This window comes from Schistocerca piceifrons, chromosome 2 (assembly GCF_021461385.2).
Source record: "Schistocerca piceifrons isolate TAMUIC-IGC-003096 chromosome 2, iqSchPice1.1, whole genome shotgun sequence".
Classification (NCBI taxonomy): domain Eukaryota; kingdom Metazoa; phylum Arthropoda; class Insecta; order Orthoptera; family Acrididae; genus Schistocerca; species Schistocerca piceifrons.
In genome coordinates this window covers 728,050,219-728,075,182 of record NC_060139.1, presented here as the reverse complement: position 1 = coordinate 728,075,182, position 24,964 = coordinate 728,050,219, and the positions used below count along the sequence as shown (strand labels likewise).

Genomic DNA, 24,964 nt, shown 5'->3' with positions numbered 1-24,964 from the left:
GAAAAGAGAGATTGTGAGGAAGATATCAGGGAACAGAACTACATTGGAAACACTTGAATTAAGAGATAGCAAATAATATGCGATCACGTAGAACAAATTATGGAAAAATTAGGAAAGGAAGGCACGTCCCAAGCCCGATTTCTAGTAGACTGACAAGAAAAATTGCACAGCATTTTAAAAATTACAACGGGAACCCAACTGCCTTAGAAAAGCGCCTGAAGATCTAGAAGAAATCAGCAGAAATGAGCAAGAAATTGACAGAACAAAATATACAAACTAAATTAGGAGATTGGAAGGTCTGCAAGGTAAAACAGTTCTGAAAGACAGTGAAGAAAATGGACTGCAGAAGAGAGGAATTTAAAAAAAGGAAATGAACAGATGAAAAGGTATAAGGATAGCTCAACGGCTTACACTAGAGTGACAAAAGTCATGAGATAGCGATACGCACATATACAGATGGCGGCAGTATTGCGTATACAATGTATTAGCGGAGTTATCATTTCTACTTAGGTGTTTCATGTGAAACAGTTTCCGACGTGATTATGGCCGCATGATAGGTAGTATCAGTCTTTGAACACGGAATTGTAGTTGGAGCTAGAAGTATGAGACATTCCATTTCGTCAACCGTCAGGGAATTCAGTATTTTGAGATCTACATTGTCAAGCTTGTATCGACAATACCAAATTTCAAGCATTACCTCTTACCACGGACAAGTTAATAACCGAGAGCAGTAGCGTTTGTGTAGAGTTGTCAGTGCTAAGAACAAGCAACAGTGCGTCTGGAAAACCGTCGTCTGGTCAGATGAGTCCCGATATCAGTTGGTAAGAGCTGATTTATGGTTCGAGTGTGGTGCAGACCTCAAGAAGCCATGGACCCAAGTGTTCAACAAGCCATTGGTGGCTCCATAATGGTGTGGGCTGTGTTTACATGGAATCGACTGCGTCCTCTGATCCATCCGAACCGATCATTGACTGGAAATGGTTATGTTCGGATACTTGTACACCATCTTCATCCACTCACAGATTCCATGTTCTCAAACAACTACGTAATTTTTTTGGATGACAGTGCGTCATGTCAACGGGCTAAATTGTTCGAGATTGATTTGAAGATTATTAAGGACAATTGGAGCGAATAATCTGGCCACCCAGATCGCCCGATCTGAAACACATCGAACAATAATGGGACGTAATAGGGGGGTCAGTTCGTGCACAAAATTGGACCGGCAACATTTTCGCAATTATGGACGCCTACAAAGGCAGCTCGGCTCAATATTTCTGCAGGGGACTTGCAATGACTTGTTACGTCGAGCAGCTGCAATACGCCTGGCAAAAGGAGGTCCGACACGATATTAGTAGGTATCCCATGACTTTTGTCACCTCAGTGTGAACGTTGTCCTCAACTAGCTTGTAACAAAAGAATATGATCATACAAAAATATATTCTATTTGGAGTCTATAATCTGTCAGACACCACTAAATCAGAAAGACATTGATGAAACTTTTTCAGATTCCAAGAAGGCTTTTGCCTCTGTTGGAAAGGAAAGCTCTAGACAAAGTAATCCGAGAATCTAGTGTTAAAACTAGATTGGCATATCTAATCCGTGAAATATTACGAAAGACACAGATTATGGAAGTGAATCACAAACGATTTTGCTGTAGTATCTGAAAATCTGGAAGACTCAAGAATATAAGTTACTCTGTTGGGAAGGATAATCGATAGGGAAGGCTTAAGACTTTCTCCAGAGAAAATCAAATTTATCACAGAAATAAAATATGCGCCAAATTTTTGCAGACAGATGTTTGTCTAATACAGTAGGTAAAAATAGCAAATAATAAGAGAAATAATTCAAGAAAATAGTTTAGACAAATGCTCCACAATTGAAACAATACAGAAAATAAAAAGTGAATATGAAATAGCAAAAAATATTTACAATAAAAAGGTTATCAATAAATGCTTTACAAGTGATAATGAAATCAGAACGTTTCAATATAAGTGAATACCTAGCACAAGTCTATGTATTATACAAGCGAGAAGTCTTAGACGGAAAAATTATGAGAAAAATATTAGGCACAATTAAAAGAAAAGAAGTATTGGAATCAAGAAGCAGTGATGAAATATAGAAAAACACAAAAAAATAACAGAAACAATAAGGGAAAGAAGATAGATCTTTTTGGACATTCACACTCGATGCGTGATACTAGACTGACAAAACAGATGTTCAGTATCTCTGGGCAAATAAATAAACAACAGTTCATCAGAGAAATCAAAAAAAAATTTAGGAGTGTACATCTTAAAAGCAGAAGAAGCAGCAGAAAGCTACATGCAGGAGGATTCCAAGGCACAAGCAGTGAGAGAACACGTGTCAAGTTATCTGAAGAAAGAATTAAGGGATATGTTGAAAAAATGAAAAAAAGGTAATTGGAGGGAAGAACAGAACATATCAGGAAATACTGAAATTGTTACATTTCCCTGATTAACTAAAAAAAAAAAGAAAAACAAAGTGACTATATAAAACAAAAACAATTTTAATAGAGAATGAATAGGCAACATGCAACGCCACGGCTTGTTAGTCAACAAATTTCATTGTCATTTATCTGGAAAGATTTACGAAAAGGTTGGAAAAACAGAATCGAAGTGGCTGGGCTAGACAGTAATCCAGATCTGTAATTACACATACACACACACACACACACACACACACACACACACACACACACACACACACACACACAATAAAGTAAATTCCATTAATTACCACTGCTAAAATTGAATGGGCCTTACATGTCAGAGAGCAGAAGGATCGTTTAGGCTTAGAAATAAGCGGTTTGTCACTAAATTTACATCATGTCTTCTTCAGAGTAATATACATATTTCGTAACGATAAACAACAACAAACTTTTTACTTACAGGTTGCTTCTCTATCTTGTATTTAGTGAATGTATACATTTGTTCTTTTAACATGGGTACACAATGTCAATGACAAGTTTCTTGACAAAATAATTGTACTTCTAAATCCGTGTAAGACTCCCACATTACTGAACAGCTACATACACAGGGTTCATCAATTAACGTCATACAGGCAAGCTATTGGGTAAAAATCTTAATTTTTGACTCAACTGAGTTGTACCACGGCACATCAGAGAATGACAGCAGTCAAAGTGAAGCAGCTGAAGGGTCTCACCGTCGTTGATCACAAGGCTACCTCGTTGAGTTTCTATTTGAAATTATGGTTATGAGGCTTCCGAGAGTGCTTCCCGTCAATTCCTAACCCTAGAATCTTGATATATTTTACATCATGGTTCACGTCACTGTTGTAGTATACAAAAATATTTAATTTACAGAGTCAACTCAATTCTTCTCGTTTTCTCGATGGAGAACCTACACACATCAAAAAATGTTTTGCATTACCCCTGAAGAACCCCTGAAGATAGACGTTGACCGTGGATATTGTATCACACACACAGTCACTTTGACTGTTCACAAAGATGTAAACAACCATACATGAGCAGCGCCTATTAGACGGAGGGGGTCCGACAGCCGATCAATTCCAGTCATTCCACCAGGAAGGACGTACACGGCTCGTGTTGTCTGTAGTTCAACCATGCCTAGACGTTCGGTATCCCGGTTCGAACGCGTCCGCATTGTCACTTTGTGCCAGGAAGGGCTATCAACCAGAGAAGTGTCCAGGCATCTCGGAGTGAACCAAAGCGATGTTGTTCGGACGTGGAGGAGATACAGAGAGATAGGAACCTGTCGATGACATGCCTCGCTCAGCCCGCCCAAAGGCGACTACTGCAGTTGGTCACCGCTACCTACGGATTATGGCTCGGAGGAACAAAAAGAGAAAAAAAATGGTTCAAATGGCTCTGAGCACTATGCGACTTAACTTCCAAGGTTATCAGTCGCCTAGAAATTAGAACTAATTAAACCTAACTAACCTAAGGACACCACACACATCCATGCCCGAGGCAAGATTTGGACCTGCGACCGTAGTGGTCACGCGGTTCCAGACTGAAGCGCCTAGAACCGCACGGCCACACCGGCCGGCTAGGCCCCGAGGAACCCTGGCAGCAACACCACCATGTTGGATTATGCTTTTCGTGCAGGCACAGTACGTCGTGTTACGACTCAAACTGTGCGCAATAGGCTGCATGACGTGCAGCTTCACTCCCGACGTGAATGACGAGGTCCAACTTTTGAACCACGACACCATGCAGCGCGGTGCAGATGGGCCCAACAACATGCCGAATGAACAGCTCAGGATTGGCATCACGCTCTCTTCACTGATGAGTGTCCCATATCCCTTCAACCAGACAATCGTCGGAGACGTATTTGGAGGAAACCTGGTCAGGCTGAACGCCTGAGACACAATGTCCAGCGGGTGCAGTAACGTGGAAGTTCCCTGCTTCTTTGGGGTGGCATTATGTAGGGCCGACGTACGGCGCTGGTGGTCATGGAAGGCGGCGTAACGGCTGTACGACACGTGAATGCCATCCTCCGACCGACAGTGAAACCATATCGGCAGCATATTAGCGAGGCATTCGTCTCCATGGACGACAATTCGCGCCCCCACCGTGCACATCTTGTGAATGACTTCCTTCAGGATAACTACACCGTTTGACTAGAGAGGCCAGTATGTTCTCCAGACATGAACCCTATCGAGCATGCCTGGGATAGATTGAAAAGGGCTGTTTATCGATGACGTGACCCACCAACCACTGTGAGGGACCTACGCCGATTCGGTGTTGAGGAGTGGGACAATCTGGACAAACGGTGCCTTGATGAACTTGTGAATAGTAAGTCACGACGAATACAGGCATGTATCAACGCAAGAGGAGTTGCTACTGGGTATTAGAGGTGTACAGCCATCTGAACCAGCACCTCTGTAGGTCTCGCTGTATGGTGGTACAACACGCAATGTGTGGTTTTCTTAAGCAATAAAAAGAGCGGAAATGATGTCTATGTTGATCTCTATTCCAATTTTCTGTACAGGTTCCGGAACTCTCGGAACCGAGGTGATGCAAAATTTTTTTTGTGTGTATGTTTTGACTTCCATCTTCAGTTGAGACTGAAGTGGCGTGACGTAATAACTCTGATCTCTGGTGTTCTTCTTCTGTGTCAAGTTTCTGCCAACAGCAGCATCTTCCTTCAAGGAAACCTAGTTATCTATATTTCCTTCAGTGGAGGAGGTGTAGTTGCGCAGTAACTTGGGTGAAATGATTCACTGGTCTGTCAAGTCTGTGTCCAATCACGCCATGTCCCTCAACGAAAGTTTTACTTACAAGTCTTTGGGTTTATTATCCTCTGAGGCTATGAAATCTTTTATGGGCAATTAACACTGTTACATTAAATTTAAGATCACAATTAACATTGTTAACTGCTCTATTGACGTCATTTGGCGAACTGGTAGAAGAAGGCTCATCGACATCTCCAGTTATTCATTTGTTTATCGGGTCATTCTGTGAAAGATTGTCCTTTCCGGAATGATCTTGAGAGACGGGCTAATGATTGGTGTGCTGCTTAGATATGTAACCGAAAGCGCGATGTAACCTCTTCGCTTGTTGCTAAGTAGGGGTCTGGTTCACGACTCGCCAGGGGTCACCCGCGACTGTGTTGGGCTGCTTTAACAGCAGTCCACATCATCCCGCTCTTTGTCGTTTTTCACCAATCGCTGGAGATCTTCAGCCAAAGACAAGTGCAGACAGTTATGTGGGACATGGATGCTACGAGCAGTTGCTGAAATTCATTATTATTCCGAAGTGGTGAGTGGCACCACTCTACTAGCTTATACACCTAAGAAGCACATCGCTCAGATTTAACGGATGACGGCACTGTAATTTAATCTGATATTACCTACTACAAAATTCACAACAGGCAAAGTGGAATTAGTGAATCGTGGTGCTGTTGCCCACTAAACTTGCTTGGTTAGCACGGTAGTGTGTAGACTGTGCAAACATTTCGATCTATTTTCTGGATCATGTGGATAACTATATTAGGCTTTTCAGGTTTGAGTTAATTTGATTTTATTGTAAATGTTTACCAGGTTGCTAACCTATACTGTCAAAAGTTTCCGACTATTTGTTCCAGAGTCATTCTTATTTATTGGGTTTAAGTTTTTAATTTATAAATATTCTTGACGCCTGTGTGTGATTTAATTTTGTACTCAGGATTAAGATAACTGCTTGTTGTTTTAGTGGAAGCCTTGTGGGCGTTGTCGTTTAAATTATATTTATACATTCTTTTATGCAATCAGCCTGATCCATTACCATTTTACCTAAAGAGCTTAAGTAATATTTTCTTGATTAAATCGATGTATTTTTTTCCCTTTGAGACTTGTGTTAGCTGGAGCCTTCTTGGTGCCTTCTGGTAAGGCCTAGATTTCATGTGGTGCCATGTTATGAAATTCTTTTTATAAAAGGTCCTCATATCCTAGTGCTTCCAAACATCAACTGAAAGTTTCTAAATTTTCAGTTATTAAATTTTTTGATTATTTTCTTACATTTGATTGTAACTGTTAAAGGTCATGTGTTCAAAAGGAACAATGGAAATATAAACTTTACTAATTCTCTTATGGACAACATGTTACGTTTTTGTGTCCTGATGCCTTACCATTCCCAAGTCCTTGCTTGCCACAATATTTCAATGATAGCAAAGCGTGGTTGCAGGGGTGCATGAACTCTCATATTTGAAGAGGCATAAAAAGTAAAATTTAGTTTTTTTTAAATTATTTTGAGTATTGTGTACTGGCAGAGTGTTTCTTGTTCACAAGTAATTCTGTTCTTAATCGTAGCTGTTAGGGAAGCATTCAGCATCGGGAATCTCAAGAAGGATCAACTCATATGCAAACTACAAATTCGGAACAAGACAGTGTTAGTGGCTCCGTAGTGTGGTTGACTACCCTGTACAGCTGAGTCCCAAAGTCCTCAGCGAGGTAGGTCAAGCCATTTCCGTTTATCTAGAGTCTCTCGCCAGTGTGCAAAACATCAATTGCTTCTGGATAGTTATCCCTCACAGCCGTATTTACTTCGTGAATATATGAAAATTGTATCTGTTGTTTCGGACATGTCCGAAAGAACACATACCATCTTCATATGTATAAGGCTTACCGGCCAATGATCTTCATTGCGGTTGCACTCCCATTGCCCGAACTCTGACGGGAATCGGTAGATTGACTGCCGCAAGTAATGAGTATAGCGGGCAGGGGCACTAAAAATGTAGTGTGTGGACGCTAAGTTGGAAGTGTGGGTCTCACGGTGAGCGTTCCAGAGATAAGTCTCTGCAGTCACATTATCTTCTGTGTCCTCGGTGGCTCAATCCGATAGAGCATCTGCTATGTAAGCAGGAGATCCCGGTTTCGAGTCCCGATCGGGACACACGTTTTCAACTGTCCCCGCTGATATTTATCAACTGCTGTAACCAGCTAGTGGTCTGGATTTAATTGTAATTTCATTATTTGCTTCGGGTAAGCTCATCTCAATCATTTAAGTAACTGGTTGTGGGGTTTGCTTAAAATTGACATTGATGTAAAGCAAGGGGCAGAAATGAAAGGGTTGCAGTGAAACTTTTGTGAACCCCAACACTGCACTAATCTGCTACAGTGGAAAGAAATTTCTTATGAGCAGTTAAGGGTACAGAATGATTGCGATTGTAAGTTATTTCACAGAATGGCGAAGGTATGGAGATATGAAAGCGTTTTAAACTTTTACCTATCGTATTATGACCATTACACAGGAGATCACTGAACTGTCAACGGAGATCAGTGACCAAACTCTAGAATTTTTGTATTTGTCAGTTAAATTCCAACAGTAGGTTAACTCCCTTCACATACCCGATCTTGCAGTTCTTGAGAGCTTTTACCCGTTAACTAATGAACAGAAGGCTGGTATGGTTGATCAATTAATTCGATAAGGAAGTTCCTCGAGTGGTTTGCGTGATAGGATTGCTAAACAAGGCATATCAGAGAGGCTGAGAAGTTAATTAGTTAAGAAACAATATTTTATGGCACAAGGTCAACAAGACATCTTTGTGAATTATATTGAGAAAATTAGATGTGCTCAGTTAGCATTGTGTGTTGAGATCAGTGAAACTCACGCTGTCGTTAATATAAATGAAGAGATGCAGCTATTTATTTGCATCGGAAAAAGTAGCATGAGGTATAGAAAGCATTAGTTTCGCTAGTCAGGAAAGGAAGCTTGCGAAGCAAAAGCGTATCTTTTTTGAATTTATTCCCCTCGCTGTCATGAGAGTAGCTAACATGAATGAGATAGCGGATGTTGTTTTAGGTATAATAAACTAGAACATTTTGCTCTGAAGTGTCCCATGGGACGTGAAAAAAATGTTGTCAGATGATGTTTGCAGAAATGAGGTTGGGGGATCCGTATACTTTGCTACCAGAGGGGTGTGACCAGTTAAGTGGAAGCCGTGAGTCTTCAGTAAGTCCTCTCTGTCTTTTAAGTGCACCTCCATTAATCACGAACTGGACTGTAGACTGCAGGATTCTGACAGCAATATTTCGTTGCTTAATTACACTTCGCATCTCAAGAATAGTAATATAAGACCACTGGATGAACGTGTTTAAACTGTTAATGGTCAGTCATTATCTTTTATGGGAAAATATAGGGTAATTTAAGGATTCAGCAATTCTCATGGCCTATTAAAATTTTTGATGCTGAACATCCGTCTACTGATTTACTATTTGGGGTGTAATATTACAGGCAAAATGGGTTTTGTGTAGGATAACTCTGGAAATAGTCTGGTATTTCAATTTCATCCTAGCAAGGGCCAACCGTTATGTAGTAACGATTCACTTCCATTAGTTAATAGTTTTGATTTGACTGATTTTGAGTTTGATGTCCGGTATTTGTGGAAAGACGAAACTGAACAGTTACTAAGTTTAGTATAGAATTTCTGGACGTTCTCACTGAACAGTTGGGTGTAATCGACAAATCGAGTATCAGAAACAACTCAGTAACAAAATTTTGGTGCGTCACTCTTCTTACCGGTTATCGCCGCCAAAAATGCATGAATTAAGGAAGAATATCGATAAAGTGCTTGCAGAGCAGGTTGGTAGATCTTCATTCCTTCCTTTATGCCTCGCCAATGTTTTTGGTTTCCAAAGACAATGTGGAAGATTACTCACCCATTGCGGAATACCGAGCGCTTAATCACAAGGTAGCTTTAGAGTTTTTGCCATTGCCTGACCTTTATAAGTTCTTTACTTGGCCTGCGGAAGTGCGCTATTTCACGGTTTTGGTTATTAATCAAGCCTACCACTAGATAATTCTGACCGAAGAATCCAAAACTCTGACTGCTTTCTGCATGGACTGGAACTTGTTTCAGTTCAAAATCTTCAGGTTGCCAACTAGTGAAACAGTCTTCCCATGTTTGCTACACACCGTTTTGGGCAAACTGAACTTCCATTATGCATTATGCAAACGATGTGGCTGTTTATTGTAAGTCCGTCAGTGAGTACCTTCAGCACCTCATACAGGTGTTGTACTCTTTTACGGAGGTGGGTTTGACAGTCAAACCCACTAAAGTTCATTTCGCCCACGCCGAGATTTCATTCCTGCGTCATCTAGTGTCTGTCAGTGGCATTAAGATTGATAACGAATACACCAAGGCTATTTGTAATTTTAGGACGGGATTGGCACGTTTTGTATGAATGGTGAACTAGTTCACAAAGTTCATTGCTAATTTCGGTCAACTAGCTGTCCCCTTGAAGGAATTTTGTCGAACGGGAGAGACATTTAAGTGTTCGGACACCCACTGTTCAGTATTCTATCCGTTGAAGCAGTCTCTCAGTAACTCTGCTTTGCTAGCCATTCTGAATTTTCAGTGGCACTTTATTCTTCAAACCGATGCCTCAGTTTGGGGAGTCGCTGCCATCTTATTACAAGAGTTTGTTAGTCCCTCGCGTATGTGTCGAGATCTTTCTCAGTAGCAGAGGTTAAACGCTATACAAATTAGAAACATTTTTAATCTTATTTTCCCCGGAAATATTTAAGTTTTATTTGAAGCATAGACAATTCTTATTAGAAACTGTCAGTCGTTAACTTGGGTACTGGCTAGACTCCGTAGAACTGTCAGAATAGCCCAATGGGCAGTTCTGATTTCAGCTTTCCGTTCTGTCGCAAAGCATATAGAGGTTTATAACAATCTGCTGGCCAATGCACTGAGACCATGTAATCAGGTGATTATCATGAATGAAGTGCAGCTATGCTAACTGAGATTCCATCACTTTTCCGAAATTTGGAGGAGCAGCAGCAGCGGCATCAAGTTTAAGGATCTGTTCCTTATTGGGAAACGGGTAGCTTGGTATTAACAAAGGCCTCTTACCCTACAATGGGAAGTTAAAGATTTGTCTCCCGGCTATATTTAAACATTTTCACCATTCTTTGTGTGGTCATCATTTGTGTACTTTTAAGACCTTCGCGAAGATTAAAGAGTATCTTACGTGGCCATTTCTTAATTCCGACACTAGGAAGTTATCAAGGAATATCAGTCTGCTAAGCCCATTTCCAGTTCTCGTTGATGATTGTTGCACTCTGGTCGGAAAGAGCGGCCGATGGACAAAATGTCTGTGGATTATTTAGGACGCTTCTTCTTCGCAATATGAGAGTCAGTAAGTACATTGTTGTTGTGGTGAACGTTTCACCTATTTAATGTGGCTTTCATGAAGTAGGTGTATGACTGTAGGTTTGACAGTTTAGCAACTTGATCAAATATTTTATTATTTTGTTCTTTCCGAACAACAGTCAATGATAATGCACCTGCCTTTGCTAGTAGAGAATTTAGGGAAGTTAGTTTTTGTAGTGCCGTATGGCATACCACCACCATTCCATACACCCCTCAAACTTCGTTCGCGGACAGTGTTAGCGGTACGTCAAATCAGCGCTGATTATGTATCACAGCCAATGTTACAAAACCCATAAATCCAATCAACTGGTTTATTTTTGGTCCCAACTCTGCTGTCCATGAGGGGATTAAGACCCAGTAAACTTTCCGATATCAAGCCTTCGGTCCATCAGTCACATCCTACCCAAGGAAATTGAAGCTGACACCATTAAAAGAAACTGGATTAAGGTGACTAACGACACTCGTTTTTCACATAGGCGAGAAGCCCGCAGATACACCGTCCAGTCACATTAATGTCACCACCTGTCAAAAGCCTGAATATTTTCCGGTGCGGATGTGCAGGATGAGTCAGCGAGGTTCTGCAAGGTACCGATAGGGATGTGGAGACATGCCGACACAAGTGCCGTGGCCAGCTGCGCTAGGTTTCTCGGTTGGGGATCCATGACGGGAACAGCGCGCCCGAAATTGTCCCACATATTCTGTATTTGGTTTAAATCCGTAGAATTTGGTGGCCAGGAGAAAATGGTATACTCATCCTGGTGCTCTTCAAACCACGCATGTACACTGTGAGCTGTGTGACACGTTGCATTATGCTGCTGGTAAATGCCATCGTGCTGAGGAAGAAACAAACTGCATGTAGGGGTAGACATGATCTAAAGGATAGATGCATATTTCTGCTGATGCACTGTGTCTTCCAGAATCATTCCCAAGACCATACCGCACCCTTATCTGGCCTGGACAATTCCGACGATTGTTGAAGGGCCGCATACGGCAAAAACGACCAGTACGATGGAGCATAAAACGTGACTCGCCTGGAAACGCCACATGACACCACTCAGTGGACGTCCAGTTGCGATACGGGGGTGAAAATTCCAGTCTTCGTCGCCGATGAACAGCGGTCAGCACGGGTGCATGAACCAGGCACCTGCTGCAGAAGTCCATACACAGAAACTTTCGCTGAACGATCCTTGAGGAGACACTGTTGGTAGCCCCTTGGTTGCAGGTCTGTTCACCAGTACACATCTCTGCAGTCATCGTTCATCTCTGTCATATGTGGCCCGTGCTGCACCACAGTTGCTTCGGCGCCAGATGTGGATAGCGCCATTTTGCCATGCACGATATACTTTAACTATGGAGCCCCGCAAACAGTTTACAAACTAAGCTTCTGCCCTTGGCCCGAAAGCTAATGAATGTGCCCTTTTTGACGTCCTCCTAGAACCGCTCGGTCACATCGGCCGGCCTGCTAGTGCTGCCACCTGCCGTCTAATAGGGGTTATTGCTCGTTGATGTCTAACAGAGGTGGTGTCACATTAATGTGACTGGACCGTGTATAACGGCCATAAACGGCCTTACTCGTTAACTACACTAAAAAAGAGCAATTTTTAAGACTTATAAACGTCGACATCTGTAGGTTTCTGGATGGGGATAACAGGTAACTGCGTTCTACTAAGTTAATGGAAGAGCTCAAAATGGTTCAAATCGCTCTAAGCACTAAGGGACTTAACATCTGAGGTCATCAGTCCCCTAGACTTAGAATTATTTAAACCAAACTAACATAAGAACATCACACACATCCATGCCCGAGGCAAGATTCGAACCTGCGACAGTAGCAGCAGCGCTGTTCCGGACTGAAACGCCTAGAACCGCTCGGCCACAGCGGCTGGAAATGAAAGAGCATGAACCTCGTAGTAAGGGCTGAACGGTAGCGATAAGGAGATCACGTACTTATCAGCTCATGGATTATGCGGTCTTGACGTTCAGAAATTTTCTTATTACATATAAATACGTGTAGAAACAGAGTTATGTAATTATTACTTAGGAAGTGAGCCAGTGCTATGGACAAATGAAGTGGCCAATCGAAAACTTAAGATGCGAGAAGCTCGTCACACGGAATGAGAAATACAGCTAAATCAGGAACTAGAAGGAATAATTGGGCAAGTAAGGCTCTAGTTTGGAAGACATTTATAAGATGATTTCTGTTATGACTTGAGTGCTAAAGTGTATTTATTCAATTTGCTGCCGGTCTGCTGGGGGGTTTTATAACTGAGAGCAGTCCTTGCCGGCCAAGTACCTGAGACGATAATTTCTCCATCCCCTGGATCCCAACCCGATGCCTTCTAATGGAACACCACGTCAGGGTGGTTATTTAAGGGTCGTTGGTACGGATTGGGAGTATTAAACTAATATGCAATTTAAATGTTAACCAGGCTATGCAGGATGAGAGAAAAAGAGAGAAAAACGAATCTGGTGAATACACTGGCAAAAATTGATTGACGTGTTTATTATTGCTGTTCTGTTACGTATGAACTAACTAATATATTTCTTAATACATTACAAGAAAAATTGATTGAATGGTCGCTTGGAGTTTCACATGTGATCGAAATATTTGTAACACGTACTCAGGGATTGAGAAAGTTGTTAGAGAGAGTGTTCAGGAAATTCAATACGGTGTACGAATAACAGAGTAATGTCCTCTGAAAGGTGGAGAATTTGTCTATAAAGGAATGTCTACCAAACTAGTTAGAAATCTTTGCATTTCCGAATATGGGGAAAATTGTTAGTGGAGATTGAGAGTGTTAATTATAAAAAACTACTTACTAATATTGACCATTTTGTCGCGTGTCCACCGATTATGCAACTCTAAACTAAAACCGAGATGAACAATGAAACTGAAATATTCTATGAAAGAAGTCTTTTCTCATTCAAGAGTTGCATACGTTAAATACGAGTGCTCCCCATGTTACCATATTTAAAAAGAAAATTCGAAATAGCAGAATTCAGAATAGGCTCAGTGGCTCCAAAAATAGCTATCATTTAGTTAGATCCACACCAGTGATACAAACACTTAACGGTATCTCAAATATCTAAAGCGAAAGGGTGTCTGAAGAATGGAAAAAGCTGAAAGGCAAAAAGATTTACGGTGAGAGTAATATCAGTCTGCTGCTGAGATTTATGCCTGCAGATGAGAAACGAGGACAGATAAGTGGTGGAGGCGGTGGCGCTTGAGGCGGCAAGTGTGGGACCCTCTCCCGCCCACACAAGGTTTAACGAAGGGACTGCGGAGGCTTTAGCTGGCGCGTTAGCTCGCTAACAAGATAACTGGAAGCAGCCAGACAGTTTAGGCTCAGTGGCACGAAGTTAGTTGAAAGTTGGCTCAGCTACCTTGCCTTAACATGGGTGGTAGCGCTTCAGAACATTTAGTCACACCGTCTCATATTTTGAGCAAAAGTGGAATCTATTATGGTAATTTACCCATTGAATAAAGTTACTCATTGAACTCTAACGAAAACATAATGAAGAGAATTTTACGTACTAGGTTAAGGTTAAAACGTAAGTACGACGGTGTTAGGTAAATGGGTCGAAACAATCTGAACCAATTTCTGGCCCACTTGAAAATTTTTCTACATTATCTTCTATCATCAGCAGCTTATAATGCCTATTACCTGTTATTGATGGCCTGCCTGATTTTGGAGTATTATGAACGCTTCCAATCCTTCGAAACTTGGTGATGAGGTTCAGTACAGTATTCCGGTTAGGTATCCTCACTCCTGTGAATTTTGCTGCAAATGCAGCTTGTACTGCTGAGGTAAACTTGTCTCCATTGAGGGACACATGCTCCACAAAAAGTTCTTGCGTCTAGCTTTTCGGTTGTATTTAGTTACTGAAGTACACTACTGGCCATTAAAATTGCTACACCACGAAGATGACGTGCTACACACGCGAAATTTAACCGACAGGAAGAAGATGCTGTGATATGCAAATCATTAGCTTTTCAGAGCACTCACACAAGGTTGGCGCCGGTGGCGACACCTACAACGTGCTGACATGAGGAAAGTTTCCAAACGATTTCTCATACACAAACAGCAGTTGACCGCCGTTGCCTGGTGAAACGTTGTTGTGATGCCTCGTGTAAGGAGGAGAAATGCGTACCATCCCGTTTCCGACTTTGATAAAGATCGGATTGTAGCCTATCGCGACTGTGGTTTATCGTATCGCGACATTGCTGCTCGGGTTGGTCGAGATCCAATGACTGTTAGCAGAATATGGAATCGTTGGGTTCAGGAGGGTAATACGGAACGCCGTACTGGATCCCAACGGTCTCGTATCACTAGCGGTTGAGATGACAGGCATCTTATCCGCATGGCTGTAACGGATCGTGCAGCCACGTCTCGATCCCTGAGTCAATAGATGGGGACGTTTGCAAGACAACAACCATCAGCACGAACGCCGTTTGCAGCAGCATGGACTATCAGCTCGGAGACCATGGCTGCGGTTACCCTTGACGCTGCATCACAGACAGGAGCGCCTGCGATGGTGTACTCAACGACGCACCTGAGTGCACGAATGGCAAAACATCATTTTTTCGGATGAATCCAGGTTCTGTTTACAGCATCATGATGGTCACATCCGCGTTTGGCGACATCGCGGTGAACGCACATTGGAAGCGTGTATTCGTCATCGCCATACTGGCGTATCAACCGGCGTGATGGTATGAGGTACCACTGGTTGCACGTCTCGGTCACCTCTTGTTCGCATTGACGGCACTTTGAACGATGTACGTTACATTTCAGATGTGTTACGACCCGTTGGTAGGACATGTTCGAAGGCATCAAGGCATCAATTGGAGGGCAGCGTGGAGGGTAAAAATCGTAGAGGGAGACCAAGAGATGAATACACTAAGCAGATTCAAAAGGATGTAGGTTGTAGTAGGTACTGGGAGATGAAGAAGCTTGCACAGGATAGAGTAGCATGGAGAGCTGCATCAAACCAGTCTTGGGATTGAAGACCACAACAACAACAACGACCCGTGGCTCTACCCTTCATTCGATCCCTGCGAAACCCTACATTTCAGCAGGATAATGCACGACCGCATGTTGCAGGTCCTGTACGGGCCTTTCTGGATACAGAAAATGTTAGACTGCTGCCCTGGCCAGCATATTCTCCAGATCTCTCACCAATTGAAAACGTCTGATCAATGGTGGCCGACAACTGGCTCGTCACAATACTCCAGTCACTGCTCTTGATGATCTGTGGTATCGTGTTGAAGCTGCATGGGCAGCTGTACCTGTACACGCCATCCAAGCTCTGTTTTACTCAAGGCCGTTATTACGGCCAGAGTTGGTTGTTCTGGGTACTAATTTCTCAGGATCTATGCACCCAAATTGCGTGAAAATGTAATCACATGTCAGTTCTAGCATAATATGTTTGTCCAATGAATACCCGTTTATCACCTGCATTTCTTCTTAGTGTAGCAATTTTAATGGCCAGTAGTGTATTTCACATAAACCGACACCTAACCGTTGAGTTTTCTTAAATCAGGCAATCTGGGTGAGCAATCTTGAGGAATACAACATCCTATCCACCTGAATCAGAATACTTCAGCCAAGTGTCGTCTCACAGTCACAGCGCAATGAGGCGGAACACCATCCCGTCGTAGTAGCATCCTTCTGTGTAAGTGGAGAGGAAGTCTTCCACCAGCGTTTCCTCATCTTTTCCTCGGTCATCATATTGGCCTTGGTTCAGATGGTTCAAATGGCTCTGAGCACTATGGGACTTAACATCTGTGGTCATCAGTCCCCTAGAACTTAGAACTACTTAAACCTAACTAACCTAAGGACATCACACACATCCATGCCCGAGGCAGGATTCGAACCTGCGACCGTAGCAGTCGCACAGTCCCAGACTAAGCGCCTAGAACCGCGAGACCACCGCGGCCAGCTATTGGCCTTGGCGTCCATACTGATACGCAGATATATTTTTGGATCTATCTCGTTGAATCACTTGCTGCATAGTTTCGTATAACAACAGTTATATTTCCTCTATCTTATTCTGTACTCATTTGCAAATTTCCTTCCTGTCGTTTCTTGAGCTCTCAAAAGCCGCACCTACGTTGACTGTACTTTTCTGTTCTTCTTTTTCGTTAGAGTCCATGCCTCAATTCCATATATTAGAATAATAAGAGTATGTTTTTCGGTCGTCAGTCTTGTGACTTGGTTAATGCGGTCCGCCACGAATCCCTCAGCTACGCTATACGCTTCATCTCAGAGTAGGATTTGCACTCAACGTCCTCAATTATTTTTGGATGTATTCCAGGCTCTGTCTCCCCCTACAGTTTTTGGCTCTGGTGCTCCTTCTAGTAGCATGGAGGTTGTTCCCTGAAGTCTTAACACAATCCCTATCATCCTGTCCCACTTGCATGTCAGTGCTTTCTATAACTCCCATTCTTCGCCGATTCTGCGGGAAATCTCCTTATACCTCATTTTACTAGTCCACTTGATTTTCAACATTCTTCTGTAGCACTACATCTCAAACGTTTCGATTTTCTTCTTCTTCGTTTTTCCACAGTCCATGTTTCACTACCATACAGTGTTGTGGTTCAGACGTATATTCTCAGAAATTCCTTGCTCAGATTAAGGGCCATTTGGAAAGTAAGGTCCAACCGGAGGCGAAATGGAAACCACAGTGTAAATTCATAGCTTTTCACAGGTGGGCTGGACAATGTCTGTAGTATGCCCATCGATTGCGTCACGTCGCTCTTTTCAGTTCTGAGTTCACAGTGAGCACGTAGAGACGCTTGGAAAATAGTGTCTCCTGCCAAGTATGAGGGCCTGGTGAGAGATTTCGCCTGATATCATGCAGCCCACATAACATAACTATCATACGTTTCCTTCTTCAGTACAATTCCCGGACGCGCTATGCAGGGGCAGTAAAGATGCTCTTACAGTGTTTTCGATGGGAAGTGTTTGATCACCCACAATACAGCTCGTAATTGGCTCCCCCTGAGTTTCTTCTCTGCTTGCATGAACCGCTGGCTTTGAAGACATCATTCTGGCACAGATAACGAGCTGCAGTCCGCCGTAAAGATTTGGCGGAAAACGCAGGAGCCTGCCTTGTACGATGAGAATATTAGGAAGTAAGTATAATGCTGCGACAGATGTCTAAGTAGCAGCGGCGATTGTGTAGAGAAGTAGCTGGAAGGAATAGCTGACTATTGCAAATAAAATATTTTTGATTTTCCCGGGGTTTCCATTTCATGACCAATCAGACCCTACTTTTCGAATAGCTCTCGTACTAGTACCAGGAATATCCTGGTTTTTATGTCCTCCTTGCTCCCCATCGTGAACTATTTTGCTTCCAAGGTAGCAGAATTCCTTAATTTCGTCTATTTCGTGATCACCAATTCTAATTTCAACTTCCTCGCTATTTTCATGTCTGTTACTCCTCGTTACTTTCATCTTTCTACAATTTTCTGTCACTCCATTTTCTGTATTCATTAAAAGGTTAATTCTAGTCAGCAGGCTCTGTAATTCTCTTTCACTGAGGGTAGGAATGTCATCAGGAAATCTTACAGTTGATATTCTTTCTCCCTGGAGAATAGTGATGTGTCTCTAAATATTGAGTATTGCATGTACGTTACTTTATTCTGAAAATTATTGAAAGACACGCCAGTGGAGTAGATGAAACTTCATTCTTCATTGCCTTCGTGTAAAAATATGGAGAATGGTGAGTTTAGGAAGTTGAATGTATGAACTCTTTCTATTTATTTACTTTAGGTATGATTTTGCGCGCAATATATTCTGGTAGTCCAAGAACCATGGCTTCAAGGCTTTTGGCCGAATTACAAGACTGTACTTTGTATCTTTCGGGAGAGTTCGCACGCGAATCTCTGTAAAGGTTTCTTAACGCCTGCATTACCTGCTCATCAGAAATTAAGAGTTTTGTGTTTACTATTAGGCATATTGTGTCCGCAGTTCTTAATGTTCTATATTCGTTACCATTACACGACTTATGTACCAAAAATAAAAAGTATTCGACAGAAACTTTTATTGTAAGGTCTTTTAACATATGTGAAATTTGCATAATTTTCTCTAGACTGATGACATTTTTTCACGATTAAATTTACAGTATAGTTTCGCACAGTCCGTAAGTAGGAGAGCTTCACTGTTATTCTCGATGTTCTACGATATTACAGGTAACTGTAAAAGCTTAACGTGTGCCTGATATTCTCCCGCACAGCTGAGTTTACTCTTATAACACGATGATTCCCGCTACTTTGCGTATTCTGCGATGTAAAATTCCACTAGCAAGAAACAGCTAATGTTATTTTCTCTCAGGTAGTTATAATTATACAGTAAATAACGTGTTAGATGTAGAGAATACATACTGTTTTTACTGCCAAAAATTTAGTTGAAACTATGAACATATCTGCTGATATTCCCAAAACTCCTCTCCTGGATGTGAGGAAACAGCTACCGGAGTTCATTAGCGTGTCAACCACGCGCTGAACTATGTAAATTTCAGTGATACGTTATCACAGGACTACGGGAAATTATCGATAATTGTAGTAGCTCCAGAAAACAAAGCCAACAGCTCTAAGAGAGCTTGTTAGATAATGCCATGTGAGATATGTAGGGAAGGAAAACTCAAGGTTTAGCATACTTTCACCGATTGGCTCACTGGAGAGAAAAGGACAGGGAAATAAATCAGCCACGGCGTTCTCAAAGAAATCGCACAAGGCCTCGTCTTGAGCGATGTAGGGTAATTTAAATCACCACGCCTTGACAATGATGTGCGATCCTCTTGAAGCCGAGTTCAGTTTTGTAAACACTGTAAATGGCCGCTTGGTCTAGTGAAATGCAAAGTCCCCTAAAATGTCGATTGAACTCTTGTCTAAATTAAAACATGCCGTAAAATCCATGCATGTACGTGTGTAGTGCCATGTCGAGAAATACTATGTGACATCGAATGGTCTATCTTGAAGCAAATTTGACTGCTACAATCAGAAGATGAGCATGAAGATTGCTCCCTATGGTTTAGCGAAGTGACCCCAAGTGTCGGCTCCAGTGTATGGAAACCAAACCATGATCAGGAAATGAATTTACAACTGGTGCAGACGCTTTTAGAATTCAAGGAAAATGGTGTTGATGATCGATGAGCTGGGTTACCGTCCTGATTATAATGAGAAACACCTTAGAACTAAAACGATAGAAGAAAACGACTGTTTGTTATTGGAATCGCAAATTTGCACGTGCATTAATGCCCCCCCGCACCCAAAAGATCGTATTCGTTGAAGCACTCTTACCGATTCGTGCCACAAAAAAAAGCAATGCGAATGGAAGCAACTGGAGATGTCAGCGACACGTCTGCGCATAAATTACGCTTTATGATAGTGCGGGGGCTAGGCTAATACGGTGACAATGGCCCATTTGTTCTCTTTACGTAAACAAAATGGACGTTTGCCCTAGCTGCCTTATGTGAACAAAAAACTTTACTTGGATCCTTGTTTTGTTTATTTAGGACGTAATTAATGGCCATAACTGTCATTATAATTACCATGGTTTATATCCCAGATGACGGCTGAATAGTGAGAACGTGGACGTAAATACTGGAATGTGAAGGCTTAAAAATTACAGAAATGCGTTGTTAGGCAACCAATACAATACTGATTTGTACATTCTGTAAGCAAAATGGCCACCTTTTTCAAGAAGAGATGCGTCAAAATACCAGCCAAACAAACACCACAGTGAGATAATTTAAAAAATTACACGGATCTTCAGCGTTAAACAATTCTTGTTTAACAAAAAATACGCACCGGGACTACGTTTCACTGGAATGATCTTATCCCGGTACTATTTGTGTATGACGTCACTATTAGGTACCTCTTGTAAAAATAATGGCCGGACTTGTAAAAATAATGGCGGGAAAGCTACAGAGATAGATTTATATGAATACATCGCTAATGTCCCACACCTGCAAAGTCAACATTCATCCGGAGAAACTCGCTCCTTACTTAAGCTGACCTTTTTAATGGGTGCTGGTTCATGGATAAAACCCGCTTACATGTTACTTTTATTTCATTCTGCGTATCGAATTTCACATCTGTGGTAGCTGTGGTGAATTAATACTAGGGATATCTTTACATGTTATGATTTTCATACTGCACTGCAGATCGTGATGGGATACGTGCATGACGAACTTTTGTGTGTTAAGTAACATGGTAGTTACCTGGTCACTGACAATGAAATACCGTATATTTCAAATAAAATAACAAAAACACAGTCTCATGCAGGAAAATGACTTGCTTTCAGGAGCAGGCAAAGAATAAGAGTAGAAACATGAAAGGTTGCAACGAACAACGATAGCATTCAAGAGATCAGGAAGAGCTTATCGAATATGTTTGGCGTTTACGTAATGCAAAATTATTTTTTACGTGCTTTCGCTCACAAACGTTTTTCTAATTCATAATGGAATGGAAAAACCACCAATCAAAATTAAATCTATAAATCTACAAGACTCGACAATATTGGCAAGAACCTTCCATGATTCCTCAATTGTAATAAAGCACCACATACTTTCCTTCGAAAATTTATGAAATGTTGTGGTTCAAAAAGGAAGTAACTGAAGGTGGCTAACAACAAATAAAGGATGGGAAAGAAGAAGAGAGGGGAGAATAGGAAAATTGGACGATCGTTCTTAGTCTTAACCGTACACACCTAACGTTGCGGTGTCTTCTCACGTCCGCAGCTCGTGGTCGTGCGGTAGCGTTCTCGCTTCCCACGCCCGGGTTTCCGGGTTCGATTTCCGGCGGGTCAGAGATTTTCTCTGCCTCGTGATGACTGGGTGTTGTGTGATGTCCTTAGGTTAGTTAGGTTTAAGTAGTTCTAAGTTCTAGGGGACTGATGACCATAGCTGTTAAGTCCCATTGTGCTCAGAGCCATTTGTCTTATCACTTCACATTTTATAAGCTGAAAAATAGTTATACGCCAGTGAAAATGCAATTAATTTTAGTCACTATTTTGAAATTCCCCAAATACCCTTAGGAAAGACTCAACATAGTATGTGATAGTTTTATCTGAAAGAAAATTTCCGACAGATTTTCATTAGATTTAGTAAGTTAAAAATCACTATGCAAGAACTTGCTGATAAAGCTCTTAAAAATATTAAATGCGATAAGTGACTAATATGTGATAGTTATAGTTTACGATCATTGCAACAAGAGCAGCTTAGTAGTGTTTAACTCATGTGTGGCCACAAGAGTGAATCTACTTCCATTGCATTAAGGAGTAATTTAGTAACATCTTATAATATGGGTGCAGAGACTCATTAAACTACGTCCTTTAAGTGAGTAATGTACTTTAGAATCAAATCAAGAACTAAGATGAAATTTTACGCGTGTACCTCACATACTAACAGTCTCTTAACTGCTACATTATAAGTCCAATAGTTCATTAATTTAGGATTATTTAGTTAGTCCGCCAAAATATAAGGTTTGATTACAAATATTGAACCACTGCAACAACACAGAAAGAACTTATCAAACTTCCTGAAGCTCAGCTGTGTTGGCGCGTCGTTTGTCTGCGCCATCAGGATTTCCACTACGCCCCCTCGGCTTGTTTCTTGGATTTGTGTCAGACGGCCGCTGTCTCCCTGTGGGGTGGCAGGAAATCGCAGCCCAGTTATCTTTCTTCGGCTTTTATTGGGACCCGTCTGCGAGGTGACGCCTCGGGCTCGGGTTCAGACAGGCAAACAAGACGGTGACGCACGCCGCTCGTAAATAACAGCAAAGCACCGTTCCAGCCCGGAAGTTGTCTGTAAGTCGTGGAGCGGCTTGTTTATCGGCCACAGGCGACGGAGATATACGCACCGCAAGAACGACCAAATATCACTAGGAGGAGGTAGGAATTTCTACACGTTTCTCGCAGCACATCTGACGAGGACAACACATCAAGAGGAATAAACCGATTTTCCAAAATCTTCGCTCATTGGAAGAGGAAGTTTCCCGGTTTATCCGTAGATACTCAGTCGTTTCTGAGAAGTTTTCAAGGTACTTCATGTACATTTTAGCGGATAAGTCGTTCATTCGAGGTGGTGGCGCAGTGGCTACTTCACAATTTTGTGGCTAGTTCACAAATTTTCCATATCATCGAAGGGAAGGCTCCAAATATTCCTGAAAAATGAACATAAGAATAAAATCTAAGAATTAATATAAGAACTGATATAAGAAAATGACATTTTTAAAAGTTTGTAATCCCTGAAAATACCATGCACACTTATATTACATAAAATATATGACACTTGTTGCGAAACACAGTTGTAATTTTATAGTTAATATAGCACCATTGTATCCTCTTGTTTGATAAGAAACATTCCTGTAGTAACCTTCTATGGACATGGGTAGATAAATGAAAAACAAAATAAAATAAAAAGAATAATAGGGTTTCGAACATGAGTCTCAAAATTGGAACGCCACGACTCTATCCTTTCTGTCACCATTTCGGCTGACATTAAGGCGCTCTAAAAGACATCTACATTACATCGAAAATGTTGGCTATCGTTTTCTCAGAAACAAGTACCTACGGATAAGCCGAGACACGTGTTGACCCCACTTTCACTGAGCAAAGTTTCTGGGAAATCGAGTTACGGCAGTTGCCGTGTTCTCCTCATGAGCAGTAGTTGACTCGCCGCAGAAAAAGCAGAAAAACCAGGTTTTCTAGCAGGAGTTGTCTTCCGAACTTGAAAAACAACCGTTTTACTCGTGAAAACATTACACATTAAACGGATATTAACATGTAGAATTTCCCTGACCCACTTGCAAACCGATATAACAGGTAACACTCTAGTTGCCAAGAATTCGTATGCTTGTTTGTGTGCCCCGTAATATTAGAAATTAGTTATGATAGATCTATAGTAGAAGAGGCTAGTGATAATTCACTATAGAGCGCGTCATGTCGGAATAAGTGTCTGTACACGCAGAGTTAGCCGCGCGGAGGTTCGAGTCCTCCCTCGGCATGGGTGTGTGTATTGTTCTTAGCATAAATTAATTTAAGTTCGTTTAAGTAGTTTGTAAATCTAGGGACCGATGACATCAGCAATTTGGTCCCTTAGGAATTCACACACACACACACACACACACACACACACACACACACACACACACACACACACACAAGCACACACAAAATGGTTCAAATGGCTCTGGGCACTATGGGACTTTACATCTGAGGTCATTAGTCCCCCAGAACTTAGAATTACTTAAACCCAACTAACCTAAGGACATCACACACATCCATGCACGAGGCAGGATTCGAACCTGCGACCGTAGCGGTCGCGCGGTTCCAGACTGAAGCGCCTAGAACCGCTCCACATACACACACACACACACGCGCGCGCGCGCGCGCGCGCGCAGAGTCGGAGTTAACGATAGCGAAGTGTGGAGTGTATTAGGTCTGCCTACGGATGCCGGCAAAGAGTAGCAATACCTTCGCTGTTACCAAGCTTTACAAGATGTTGCTGCGGGAAACGATGAAAGATATTGTATTGCCACTGATTTGTGGCCATGTAGCAATATGGAGACGAGACGTACAGCACTTTTCACGGTCAGGCGTCCCGAGGAAGACTAAATCTCAGGGTCTGCTGAGGGTTGGGAGAGCTGTATGCGTAGAAACTGGGCGGCCTTCCGATGTGACGCACACTGCAGTAATTGTAGCCGTATTGTCATCGTGATGTGCAATCGCAAATGCTTCCTGCAGTGTCACTACATACGCTTTTTTAGATACATTTCTCTCTCTATACAGTAGAGTAGGGCGAGCTGTTCAAGGTCCATAACATTGTAAAGATCGGGCCTTCCCTTCAAATCGCAGCCAAGCTAGCATTTTTATCTACGATGTCGGACTAGGTCATTCGGGAGGTGTTTATAATGTGACAGAATCTTTAAATAATTTAATTCGTAAGCATTATATACTTCACCTGTTTTCAAAGTTATTCCTGCTGTGGGTTCGGTATATAATCGATCCACAAGAAGGAAATGTTTATTGTTTTACACAAGTACATTTTGCAAATCTTAGCTGTCTGTGGTCTTATATTTTTTGCCTTCTAAACCAGTAAAGGAAGAACGTTTTGGTGTTCAGTCTCATATGAATATTAATTACCTTTTTACAGCATTCCACAAAATTACCAAATGACGTACATATTCACGTTTGAACTATAGAAATTGATGGGCAGTTCCTTGAAGCAACTTATGGACAAGTAGTTACTGGTTTGAAATCATAACCATAGTCAGACGAGTCATTGAAATATTCATTCTTCCTCTGTAAGGCTTATTCAGCGTT

The 24,964-nt window shown here is 41.8% G+C and overlaps 1 protein-coding gene across 1 annotated transcript in view; it reads right to left on the bottom strand.

The window, feature by feature from the left end:
- The window catches only part of LOC124775800 (adenylate cyclase type 3), a 458,110-nt gene that overhangs the window by 114,656 nt on the left and 318,490 nt on the right, over nucleotides 1-24,964 (bottom strand). The window lies entirely within an intron of this gene.